Source organism: Tachyglossus aculeatus, chromosome 1 (assembly GCF_015852505.1).
Source record: "Tachyglossus aculeatus isolate mTacAcu1 chromosome 1, mTacAcu1.pri, whole genome shotgun sequence".
NCBI lineage: Eukaryota > Metazoa > Chordata > Mammalia > Monotremata > Tachyglossidae > Tachyglossus > Tachyglossus aculeatus.
In genome coordinates, this window is record NC_052066.1 from 39,426,340 (window position 1) to 39,438,871 (window position 12,532).

At 41.7% G+C, this 12,532-nt stretch overlaps 1 protein-coding gene across 2 annotated transcripts in view; it reads left to right on the forward strand.

The window, feature by feature from the left end:
• The first annotated feature begins 4,153 nt into the window (after positions 1 to 4,153).
• SPTSSB (serine palmitoyltransferase small subunit B) overlaps positions 4,154 to 12,532 on the forward strand; it is a 39,015-nt gene continuing 30,636 nt past the window's right edge. For both annotated transcript variants that reach the window (XM_038750274.1, XM_038750283.1), the window contains exon 1: positions 4,154 to 4,531. The gene's annotated coding sequence lies outside the window, so the exon portion shown is untranslated. The remainder of the gene's footprint in view (positions 4,532 to 12,532) is intronic.

The window sequence follows — 12,532 nt, forward strand, 5'->3', positions numbered from 1 at the left end:
TACTTGTACATACCTATTCTATTTATTTTATTTTGTTAGCATGTTTGGTTTTGTTCCTGTCTCCCCCTTTTAGACTGTGAGCCCACTGTTGGGTAGGGACTGTCTCTATATGTTGCCAATTTGTACTTCCCAAGCGCTTAGTACAGTGCTCTGCACATAGTAAGCGCTCAATAAATACGATTGATGATAAAGTGGCCATCCCTCATATACTTCCTGATCCATCTTACAGTAATCGAAGTATTCTAGTCCTTTCCACTGTGGGTCAGATGAGAGTTCAAGTCAAAGCTCTACCAATGGCCTACTCTAAGACCTTGGGCAAGTCAGCCTGGCATACTGGATAGAGCACGGGCCTGGGAGTTAGAAGATCATTGGCTCTAATCCCGACTCTGCCACTTGTCTGCTGGGTGACCTTGGTTAAGTCACTTCACTTCTCTGTGCCTCAGTTCCCTCATCTGTAAAATGGGGATTCATTCATTCAATCATATTTATTGAGCGCTTACTGTGTGCAGAGCACTGTACTAAGCACTTGGGAAGTACAAGTTGGCAACATATACAGACGGTCCCTACCCAACAGTGGGCTCACAGTCTAGAAGGGGGAGACAGACAACAAAGCAAAACGTATTAACAAAATAAAATAAATAGAATAGTAAATATGTACAAGTAAAATAGAGTAATAAATCTGTACAAACGTATATACAGGTGCTGTGGGGAGGGGAAGGAGGTAAGGCGGGGGGGATGGGGAGGGGGAGGAGTTGGAAAGGAAGGAGGGGGCTCAGTATGGGAAGGCCTGCATGTGGGACGAGGACAAGCAAATCTGATTTGCTTGTATCCACCCGGTACTTAGTACAGTATCTGGCATATAGTAAGTGCTTAACAAATACCATAATTATTATTCATTATTACTATTATGAAGTAATAATGGCTAACAATCAATCTGCACATCAGGCAGAAACTCCTCACTCTTGGCTTCAAGGCTGTCCATCACCTCGCCCCCTCCTACCTCACCTCCCTTCTCTCCTTCTCCAGCCCACCCCGCACCCTCCGCTCCTCTGCTGCTAATCTCTTCACCGTGTCTCGTTCTCGCCTGTCCCACCATCAACCCCCGGCCCACGTCATCCCCCGGGGCCTGGAATGCCCTCCCTCTGCCCATTCGCCAAGCTAGCTCTCTTCCTCCCTTCAAGGCCCTACTGAGAGCTCACCTCCTCCAGGAGGCCTTCCCAGACTGAGCCCCTTCCTTCCTCTCCCCCTCGTCCCCTTCTCCATCCCCCCCATCTTACCTCCTTCCCTTCCCCACAGCACCTGTATATATGTATATATGTTTGTACATATTTGTTACTCTATTTATTTATTTATTTTACTTGTACATATCTATTCTATTTATTTTATTTTGTTAGTATGTTTGGTTTTGTTCTCTGTCTCCCCCTTTTAGACTGTGAGCCCACTGTTGGGTAGGGACTGTCTCTATATGTTGCCAATTTGTACTTCCCAAGCGCTTAGTACAGTGCTCTGCACATAGTAAGCGCTCAATAAATACGATTGATGATGATGATGATGACTGTCTCTATATGTTGCCAACTTGTACTTCCCAAGCGCTTAGTACAGTGCTCTGCACACAGTAAGCGCTCAATAAATACGATTGATGATGATGATGATGATGAGTAAGCATTCAATAAATACGATTGATGATATTAACCTCTCAGGACCTCACTTTCCTCATCTGTTAAATGGGGATGTTACATTGTGAGGCCCATGTGGTCCAGAGACCATGATAGGGAAGTAGTTTGGCCTAGTGGAAAGACCACAGGTCTGGGAGTCGGGGATCTGGGTTCTAAACTTGGATCCACCACGTGTCTGCTGTGTGAACTTGGGCAAGTCACTTAACTCCTCTATGCCTCAGTTTCCTCATCTGCAAAATGGAGATTCACTGCCTGTTACCCTTCCTACTTAGACTGTGAGCCCCATGTAGAACCTGATCATCTTATATCTACCCCAGAGCTTAGTACAGTGCTTGACACATAGTAAAGAGCACAATAATAATAATAGTATTTGTTAAGCACTCACTATGTGCCAAGCACTGTATTGAGCCCTGGGGTAGATACAAGCAAATCAGGTTGGACACGGTCCCTTTACCCATTTTACAGATGAAGTAACTGAGGTGCAGAGAAGTGAAGTGCCTTGCCCAAGGTCACACAGCAGACATGTGGAGGAGCAGGGATTAGAACCCATGACCCTCTGACTGCCAAGCCCATGCTCTATCCACTACACCAAGCTGTCACCATCACAATCACTATTATTGGTATCTCATAACTTCGTATCTACCCCAGCACTGAGAACATAGTAGTTCTAAGCGCATATGGGCTCCTGGTTCAGGGCTTGAATAATAGTCTGTGCATGTGCCCAGGAGCCCTCTGCAGTCGCCTGCTGATGCTAGGGCCAGTAAGGCTGCTGCTGAGCTATTTTCATCCCCACGGGGCTTGTGAGTTGCCTTAGGTAAACAGTAATGTAACTCCTGTTTTGCCATTGGTAAAGAAGAGGTTTGAAGAGGTGGGGCTCTTGAAAGGGCTAAAAGGAGCAGGCTTCTGGGGAAAGAGGGAAGGGAAGGAGGAAGAGAGGGGCCGTATGAAAAAGATGAAAGCAGGAGAGAAAGGCAATATTGTGGGAAGCAGCGTGGCTTAGTGGAAAGAGCAGAGGCTTTGGGTCTAATTCCCACTTCACCACTTGCCTGCCTTGTGACCATGGACAAATCAAAACATCTTTGTGTTTCAGTTTCCTCTTCTGTAAAATGGGGATTAAAAGCCTGTTCACAGTACAAATTATGAAGTGCTTACTCACTGTTCTAAGAATTAAGATCGTCATCATCATCAATTGTATTTATTGAGCGCTTACTGTGTGCAGAGCACTGTATTAAGTGCTTGGGAAGATAGCTGCAAGTTAATCAGGTTGGACATCATCCCTGTCCCTCAAGGGGTTTACATTCATCGCCATTTTACAGATGGGGTAACTGAGGCACAGAGAAGATAAGTGGCTTGCCCAAGGTCACACAGCATGTGGCAGAGCAGGGATTAGAACCCAAGTCCTCCTGACCCCCAAGCCCGTGCTCTGTCCACTAAACCATGTTGAGAGTTGGTACATAATCCCTGCCCGGAAGGAGTTTATGGACTAGGGGTGGAGACAGACTTTCAGATCATTCAGACAGCCTTTCCAAGCCAAGCAGAATGTCTCCCCCATGTCAGCTGAGGGCTCGGAGGTACACAACCCTCACTGTTGCTTCCAGCCTGGCCTGATGGGGTCTGGAGCAAAAGGAGCCTGGAGCTTCGGGCCTCTCCCTCAACATTGAGATCCCTGGTTTGGGTCATTCTCTGCATCAGCGATGGATTAGTTTCGCACTCACTGACAATTCGTCTTTTATGCTAGACTCTGTCTGAGGAGATGTGGTAGATTCTACAGTGCCCAGGAAATGGTGCTGGGAAAAACAAGTGAACTAACAAAATTGTCTTCTCATAGACCCCCCAATTTGCATTGTCTGAGTACCTTCCACCAGTGATCTCAATAGCTCTTGTTACCAGTTTTTCACCTGCTTTCCAGGAGAGACGTACATCTTTAAAGAAGTGCAGTCTATCAGCAAGGCAAACAGTTAACATTTGCATCCTCAGAGACTGCAAAATGTATCTCACTGACTATAACATTTTAATTTCCCTCAGAATAAAATGGTGTGAAATGCATTTAGTTAAAAGCATGCACACACACTAGCCACATTTGGCTCACTACCCTGGCTGTAGTCTGGCTATCAGACTTCAATCTTGCTGTAATGAATACTGGGTTGTTGTTTTTTAATTATTGCAGAAGCCTGCAGATGGGACAAATACTGTACTATACTAGCACAAAGAGGGGCATACCTTTCAAACTCTCCTGATTTCTGTGTTTCACTCCTGCCCACCACCATCCAGGGACAGCCGCCTTTAATCATTTTCATTGATAGTAGTCATCCGGGAGAGGGAGACGAGAGATTCATCTTGTCCTCCCTCCTGCTCTGACTCTGGATGCTACTGCAGTAGCAGAGTTGCCAGCAATGCCTCAGCCTGCATTGCTGCTTTCCAGAGCCACAGAGCCGTTCCACCGAGACAGTGCACCTAGCCAGGAGGATTTAGGGGAGGCTGTTTCCTAGAAGAGTGATAACTGAATGGAGAAAACCAAATAAAAAATGAGTTGTTTGGCTACATTCCTCCAGTGACTAACATAATTGTACAGTGTAGAAAGGGTCAGCCTGTAGGAAGTTAGGGCAAGGGAGAGGAGGCATTACCATCTTTAAAGAGTCATTAGGAGCAGTTCAGTTGGGCTTTAAAGTTGGTGTGGGAGTGTTTTCCCTTTGTCAATAATTAATCATTAAGCTCAGCCTAACAGGAGCTGGGTATAAGTGATAGAGGCCAGGGTGGAGCTGTAGGAATCCTAGCTCAGAGACGGTGAGCAGCACTCTATGCAGTGAGGAGTCACACAGCCCAGCAGATACAGCTCACCCTACCCAGTACAAGAGGTAAGTGCTTTCTCCTATTTATTTGAATTGCCTGATCCCTTGAGAGACCAGCTTTGGGTCATTAAAAGTAAAATACTCTTGCTTCTGTAACATTTAGGAAGCTTACTCTAGCTAATTGACTTTATTGTTAAGTGATGAAGAGATCATCTGGATTTTTCTTAAAAGATTTAGAACCATTATTTTGCTATTCCACTAAAGCAGAAACCAACCTAATATGCTAAATGCTTAATACCTTATCCAAAGGGAAGATGCTAGAACGATGCCTCTAAGCTTTTCTACTGAGATATGAAGGGCCTCTTTCCAGAAACAAGAGTTGCTATACTATAGCTTTCTGAGGAAAAACAAGACAAAAAAAGCATGTATTTGAAATTCTCTGGTGAACCTGTAATACTTTTTGATGCTCTTGTGTGATTTTTTTTAGTGACTTCAGGGAATACACTGGTGGCAGAACTTATAAAAAAGAAATTTCAAGGACTAAACTTCAGGATGCTCTTGTATGTGTTTTTTTTAGTAACTTCAGGTAATACACTGGTGGAAAAACTTTAAAAAAAAAAAAAAGAAATTTCAAGGACTAAACTTCAGGACTTTTCCAAAGTCAATAACATGGTAAGCCCCTTGAGAGGCATGTCCACTAACTCTACTGTATCCTCCCAAGTGCTCAGAGTAAGTGCTTAATAAATACTACTGATTTTTTTTCCCCATCATTGTCTGGTTAGGATTTGTCTTTAGGGACTGTAATTTGATTCAAAGACTCCAGAATTGATTAGTTTCTAGGTATCACTTTGGCTACCTCTATTACTAAGATGGATTCAGCTGGTTGCCACTCTTTGTAGTGGTTCCACTGAGCCACCCATTGACTCCATTTCTTATTAAGTAGTCTTGATGGTCATTCTGCAGGTTTATCTTATTAAACATTAGCAAGGACACACTGTCAAGAAGTCTACAGGAAGATTCTGTGGTCCAGGAAACTGTTTTCAGCAACAGCCTTTTCTGTGTAGTTAATATTTGGCGGTTTCCTCATCTAAACTCTAAGTTCTTGTGAGCAGGGAATGTGTCTGCCAATTCTGTTGTACTCTCCCAAGTGCTTAGTACACTGCTCTGCACATAGTAAGCACTCAATAACTACCACTGATGATGATGATTACAAGACCTTCCTTCTTCTGAGAGCTCTCCCCCTGAATTTCTAGATTGAAGAGGTCTGCCTAATTTGGGACCAGCATCTGAATTTTTTTGAATGCTTTTTTAAACATATGTTTGACTCAAGGAGTATTGCTGCTGCAAAAACTCACTTATTCCACCATCAGAAGTCAACAGGCTTGGAGATACAACTCCAGACTCACTAATGTTCCATGCATTATCATGTAACCATTTTGGAACAATGAATTCAAACCAAAAATGAGAGAGGAAAATTTAAGTACTGTGTAAAATTTATCATTACTGTTTGTGATTGGAAAGAACACATTAAAATGGACCTAAGATTGAGGAGGTAGGCCAGAAAGGCCTTGTCCATTAACATGAGCTAGTATTAACATATGTGAATACCTCATTTGTTATTCTTCACCACACCCAAGCAAGATACATAGGTATTAACTATCTTACAGATGTGGCAACCAAGAAACAAAAAGATGAAAGCATCAATTAGCCCAAACAAACACTGTAATAGCTAGAAGAGCTGCCAGTAGAATTCACACTCTCAAAATCCAATATTTAACCTATTTAACTAGATCTCTGTTTGGATTCTCCTAAAAGTCCTGCTCTGGTGTCTGAAATACAAGATGGCCACAGATGTGGCCATCAAAGCATGTATGAGTAATTTGCATCTACACACTCAAAGTGCATAGTCTTTCTCCAGGAGAATGTTATTTCCTCTTTGCTATTATTTCTCACCAGGAAAAATGCATTTTAGTAGCCCTGGGGGAATTATAAAATGGCATGACACTATTTTCTCAATGAGATAGTCTCCAGGGAATCAATGCTAGGCCATTGAGTGCCTCACACAAAAACCATCAGTGTTGCTGAAGACACAAGGATTCCTTTATTCACCATTCGTTCATTCAGTCTTATTTATTGACTGCTTACTGTGTGCAGAGTACTGTAACAAGCACTTGGAATATACAATTCACCAGACCCATCATTCCCCCAGGTGTGTCTTCAGGGAAACTAGGTCACAACAGGCCTAGAGAAAAGTTGGGGAATACACAGGTGACCCATTTAGTGGGCAGGGAACATGTCTACCTGCTCTGTTAAATTGTACTCTCCCAAGAGCTTAGTATAGTTCCCTAACACAGTAAGTGTTCAGTAAATGCAATTTATTGATTTAAGAGATTCCTACATAGGTTCTGTCCTTGAGGGTTCCCTGTTCAGGCTGAGTCCCTTCGCATCTCTTTGGATGGCACTGAACCAATGGGAATCTGGGAGCCCAGAAGAAATATATCAAGTCCTGTGACTTCTGAGGTGACCACAGGATGAAATGGATTCCAAAGTGCCAAATCTGCTCTCTCAGGGTGGTATAGAATTCAGGAATGCAAGCCAGAAGAAACACTTTGGTTTAGAAGTGTCCTTCTGGTCTGAATTTTGTCTTGCTGACAGTCATAGACACTGAAGTCTTGTCTGGGGCCACCTGGAAGTTTTCAGTTGTTTCTGTATCCTTCCCCCGTCTCACTGACACAGATCTACTGGGTCAGAAATGAAGGACGGGAAGGAATGGAGGATATTAAAGAAAAGCAAAAAGGGGTGAGGGGAGGAAAGACCCAGAGAAACCTGGCCCCTCCAACTTCTTCCAGATATACTGTACTCAAACTTCAAAACCCACAGAGTTCATTGGCCTGTTCATTCCATTAATTCACTCTTCATTTTGAGAGCATCCACAGGGTACTAGCCCTGTATTAAGTCCTCAGAGATGTGGGTGTGAGACAAAATTACCTGTCTGCAGCATGCTAATGAGTTTTAAAAGGAAGCCTTTTGCCACAGCATGTTTTGGAGAATGCTGTGCTGGACTATGCTAAGGGAATAGAAGAACTACTTTAATGGGCTTTAGGTAAACTCTAATGGTCTGGACCTAATAGATTTTTCTAGTAAAATTGTTTGATTCCATGAACTGATGATCTAACCTTATGTGATAGTACTATTTATTGAGCATTCACTTGGTGCAGTGCACTATATAGTTGCCTGGGAAGTACAGAACAAAGAAGTGACACTGTCTCTGTCCATCAAGATCTTAAACTAATGGGAAAGACAGAAAGAGGACAGAGAGAGAGCATGCACTTTCACTTTACACTGGCCAAGTCTTCAAAACCGAAACACATCTCCCATTTAGAAGAATGCTTTGTTGAGGTGAAATAATCTGAAGTAGCTATTCTTTCTTGGGTCGAAGCAATCCAAGGACCAGAATCAAGGAGAGAAGTATCAAGTAGATATCAAATATCAACCAAATAGAACAGCAACTAGAATGAGCAGTGTCTCTCTTTCTGTTGGCACCACTTTCTTACTAGATTTATAAAAAAGGCTTTAGAGCTAGTTGTCTTTCCTAAACACCAACACGTTTCTACATTAGCATTTGACCTACACCACCTTTTTAATTGCTTCAAGGTGGATAGTATTAAAGAAATGCAAATTTGCCTCATATAAACTAGTTTATCTCCAACTTACATCCAAGACATCTTTTCCACTGAATTTTCCTTGGTTTTTAATCCTATCAATAGGGAAGCAACGTCTTTAAATTTCAGAAAGTAGTAGAAGGCAAAGTGAGTAGTTTTATGGAACTATACCTTGTTGCAGGTTAGGGAACGTGTCCACCAACTTTGTTATATTTTACACTCCTAATGCTTAGTATTGTGCTCTGCACACAGTAAACATTTAATAAATATGATTACTTGGGGTGGGAGCCTTTGAAGGTGGTTGCTTAAGAGGAAAGCATGACAGAGTAAGGGAGAGAAAAAGGAAGAGAATAAGAGGAAGTGAGGGGAGGGGAGTGCCTTTTAACCACTGGGAATATGCTGCTTATATGGCAACAAAAGTGGCAACTACCACTGTGTATTCTTGGACTTCCCAGAAATTTGCGTAGAGGAACTTTGCTTCCAGTCTTGGATAATGGAAGGCTGAGATGTCAACTTTATCCAGAAACAAATTTTAGAGAATGGATTTGAGGATTATCTGTTTTAGTATATCAGAAAGAAAAGCTATTCCCGGACTGAAGTCCTTGAGAAAATGTACGTGAATGATGAAAAAGAACTCTGACAATTTGGTCAGAATAAAGGAAACATGGAAAATAAAAAGGATCATTGAAAATCAGAACAAAATATTAGAAGGGCACAATGGTGAAAGCAAAAAAAAAAATCTCTATTATATAATCACCAGACCCCTTTAAGGCTTCAATTCACAGTTGCCCAATTCATTTTATGTGTCAGAAGAGTAGACAGAGCAGAGGTTACAACAGGCCAGATGTATGGATCAATGGATTTTTAGGGACTTCATTCTTAGTGTTGGTCAGCAGTAAGACTTTAAAGTGCAATTCTTCCAGTCCTATCTACAGCACCTTCTTACCAGGTTGGTAAGAACCTGGGCCGTTGATTGGTTCTTAAAGTCACTAGGCAACTGGCTTCTTGGAAAGAGGAATGGGCAAATCAGGATCGGCCTCCAGTTAGCGACTCTGATTAGACAACATGGAGCTGTGTTTGGATCCTGCCCTTTGTTGCAAAGCTCTACAATAGAAAGTCAAAGCAAATGAATCGCATTTTGTACCTACAGCATTCTGATCTCCCCAGGATTTGCCCAGTATCTCTCTGGCTCATGTGCCTTCTCCTCCCATTCTAGACTGTAAGCTCGCTGTGGGCATGGAACATGTCTACCAACTCTGTTATATTGTATTCTCCTGGGCACTTAGTTCCATGCTCTGCACACGGTAAATGCTCAATAAATATCATTGATTGATTTCTCTCTTTTCTGTGAACCATGGACCAGTGGACACATGACAAGAAGGGTGCAACATCCTCTTTCACTACCACCGTTTCCCCTCTCTGATGGTACTTGACATTGAGCTCATCTGACTGGGATTTATGGGCTCGCAGGGTTTCGTCTCATCTCAGCACATGTCCCTCTCTCATCCTCCTTTCCATGCTCTCTCAAGGGGACTTGTGAACTTCAAGGGCTTTAAGGACAATGGAATAAGCAGTTGGACTTTAAGCTCTTTGAGGGGAAGTACTATGGTTTCTTTTTTGTATTTTCTTTAACTTTTTATTCCTAGACCTCTAGTATAATGTTCTCCATGCAGTAGCGCTCAATAAGAAAAACTGATCAGGAAGACAAAGAGTTAAGAACATTTTTAAAAAAATATGTAGGCAAGAAAGGGATTGATAATCAATGAAAAGATTTGAAGTGTTATAGAAACAGCATGATCCTGATTTTTTTTTCTAATTCTAGATACACACAGTAAGCACTCAATAAATCTGGTTGCTTGATGTGGTTTTTGTAACTAAAGTCCTTGAGGTCAGAAACCATTCATATCTGCATTCTGAAAATATCCTTAATGCCTCAGTTTCATATCCCTAACAAATACTGATGACAAAAGTGAAAAAAGAAAGGCCATTAGGTGGGAGGGGGGTGGTTTTCTGAATCTCTGGGAATTTTTCGTCATCCTTGACCTACCTGTGAAAAACGTGCCACCAGTAGAAAAACTCAACTCAGGTTCATACCCTGTTGCTGATAGGAATCCCATTACCAAAAATACTATGCAAGTTGGCATGCAGGAATGTTGCTTTTTCTGTTACTGAGGCAGGAGCAGCAGCTGTATCTGACAGTATTCTGGGTATCAGAAGAGTTCCATTTAAGGAACATACAATTTTCCCAGAAAGGGGCCCTAAAAATCATCTACCTCATTCAGAACAAGCTCACCTAATACTACTGAGCATGTGAGCTGCCATTTTTGTTATACCAAAATTGCACAATAAAATGAATTGTATTTGCCATCAGTAATGTTTGCCCCAGGTAAACATTATGAGCCTCACCCTTGGGTCTGTTTGTGACTCTGTCTCTCTCCTTGGAACATGGCCTAGTAGTAAAAGCACAGGCCTGGGACTCAGAGGGCCTGAGTTCTAGTTGCTGCTCTGCCACTTGCCTACTGTGTGACCTTAGGCAAGTTACTTAACTTCCCTGTGCCTCAGCTACCTCATCTGTAAAATGGGAAATAATATTGTGAGCTCCATATATGAAAGGGGCTGTGTCTAATCTGATTAACTGTCTCTACCCTAGCGCTAGTACAGTGCCTGGCACATAGTAAGCATTTAACAAATACTATTATTATTATTATCACTACAAGAAAAATCCAAAATTGACAAGTAAAAGAAGCATGGTCTGTAAGAATTATTAATTGTAGTCAGAGTCTACTATATGCCAAGAATTGCACTACGCACCAGGGTAGATAGAATATAATCAGATTAGACAGACTCCCTGTCCCACACAATGCTCACAGTCTGAGGGAGGAAGCTGTTGTTGATTTGTACTTCCCAAGCGCTTAGTGCAGTGCTCTGTACACAGTAAGATAAATATGATTGAATGAATGAAGAACAGTTATTTAATCACCATTTAACTAATGAGGAAATTGTGGCACAGAAAAGTTGCGTCTTGCCCAAGTTCACAGAGCAGGTGAGTGACAGAGATGTGAATAGAACTGAGATCCCCTAACTCCTAGGTTCATACTATTTTCACTCAGCCATACTGCTTCCCAATCAATCTGTAGTTTTTGTTGAATTCCTACTGTAAACAAAAACTATACTAAACAGTTGAGAAAGGTCAACAAAATTAGAATACATGTTCTTTGTTCTCAAATAAGTTTAAGAGTAATTTATCTGCATATAGTATGCAATGTCTTGAGTGAAACACTGTGATAGATACTCTAATCTACCACATAAAGATATTCTCTAGTTAGATATTCTCTAGTAGGCTACTCTCTAGTCTACCACATAGGACTCACAGTCTAAGGACAAAGTAGAGAAGAAATTTAAACCCATTTCACAGTTAAGGAAACTGAGACCCACAGAGGTTGTTACTTTCCCCAAGTCACACAACAGGCAAATAGAAGTGCTTAGTACTCTCTGAAGCGCTTAGTACAGTGCTTTGCACATAGTAAGTGCTCAATAAATAAGATTGACTGAATGAATGAGTACAGGGTGAGGGTCCCATGACCTACCCACCTGCTCCAGAGAAATTGGAGCCAGGCCTTAGCTCTGCCACATGCCTGTTGTGTGCACTTGTGCAAGTCACTTCACTTCTCTGGGCCTCAGTTACCTCATCTGTAAAATGGGGTTTAAGAGTGTGAGTCCCATGTGAGACATGAACTGTGTCCAACATGATTAACTTGTGTCTACCCCAGTGCTTAGAACAGTGATTGGCACATAGTAAATGCTTAGCAAGTATCAGTATTATTATTATTATTATTATTATTATTATTATTATTATTGTTAAGGGTGTGCTCTCAAGCCACCAAGTCAATAGTATTTATTGAGCGTTTACTATATGCAGAGCACTATAGTAAGTGCTCAGGAGAGAACAATAATAACAATAAACAAAGATTTTACAGGGAAATGACCTACTTCTTAATCATAATTTTGAATCTCACTCAGTCGTCTTACCCAAAAAAAGTTTTGGGACAAGAGCCAAGACTGACAGAAGGCGGGTGCTCGAAGTTAAAATTCCAGTCAGAGGCATCCAGTGCCTTATCTGAACTGGAAGGGGAACAGACCCCACAAAAGTTAATGTACAGCATAAAACTATGTACAAACATACATATAAAATTTTATATTAACCAACGTTAATATAACTTTAACCTTGACTGGCAGGTAAGAACCAGGAATATAAAATGATGACTGAAGTTACCCAAATTAATGATTTCTTCCCTCTGTGACCCACCAATATTCTCAGCCAAGAATAAATTGCAAAACGGATAAACCAGTTGAGCCAGAAACCAGCTAACTTCAAGCTGCTTCAACCTGAAATCCCAGATAATAT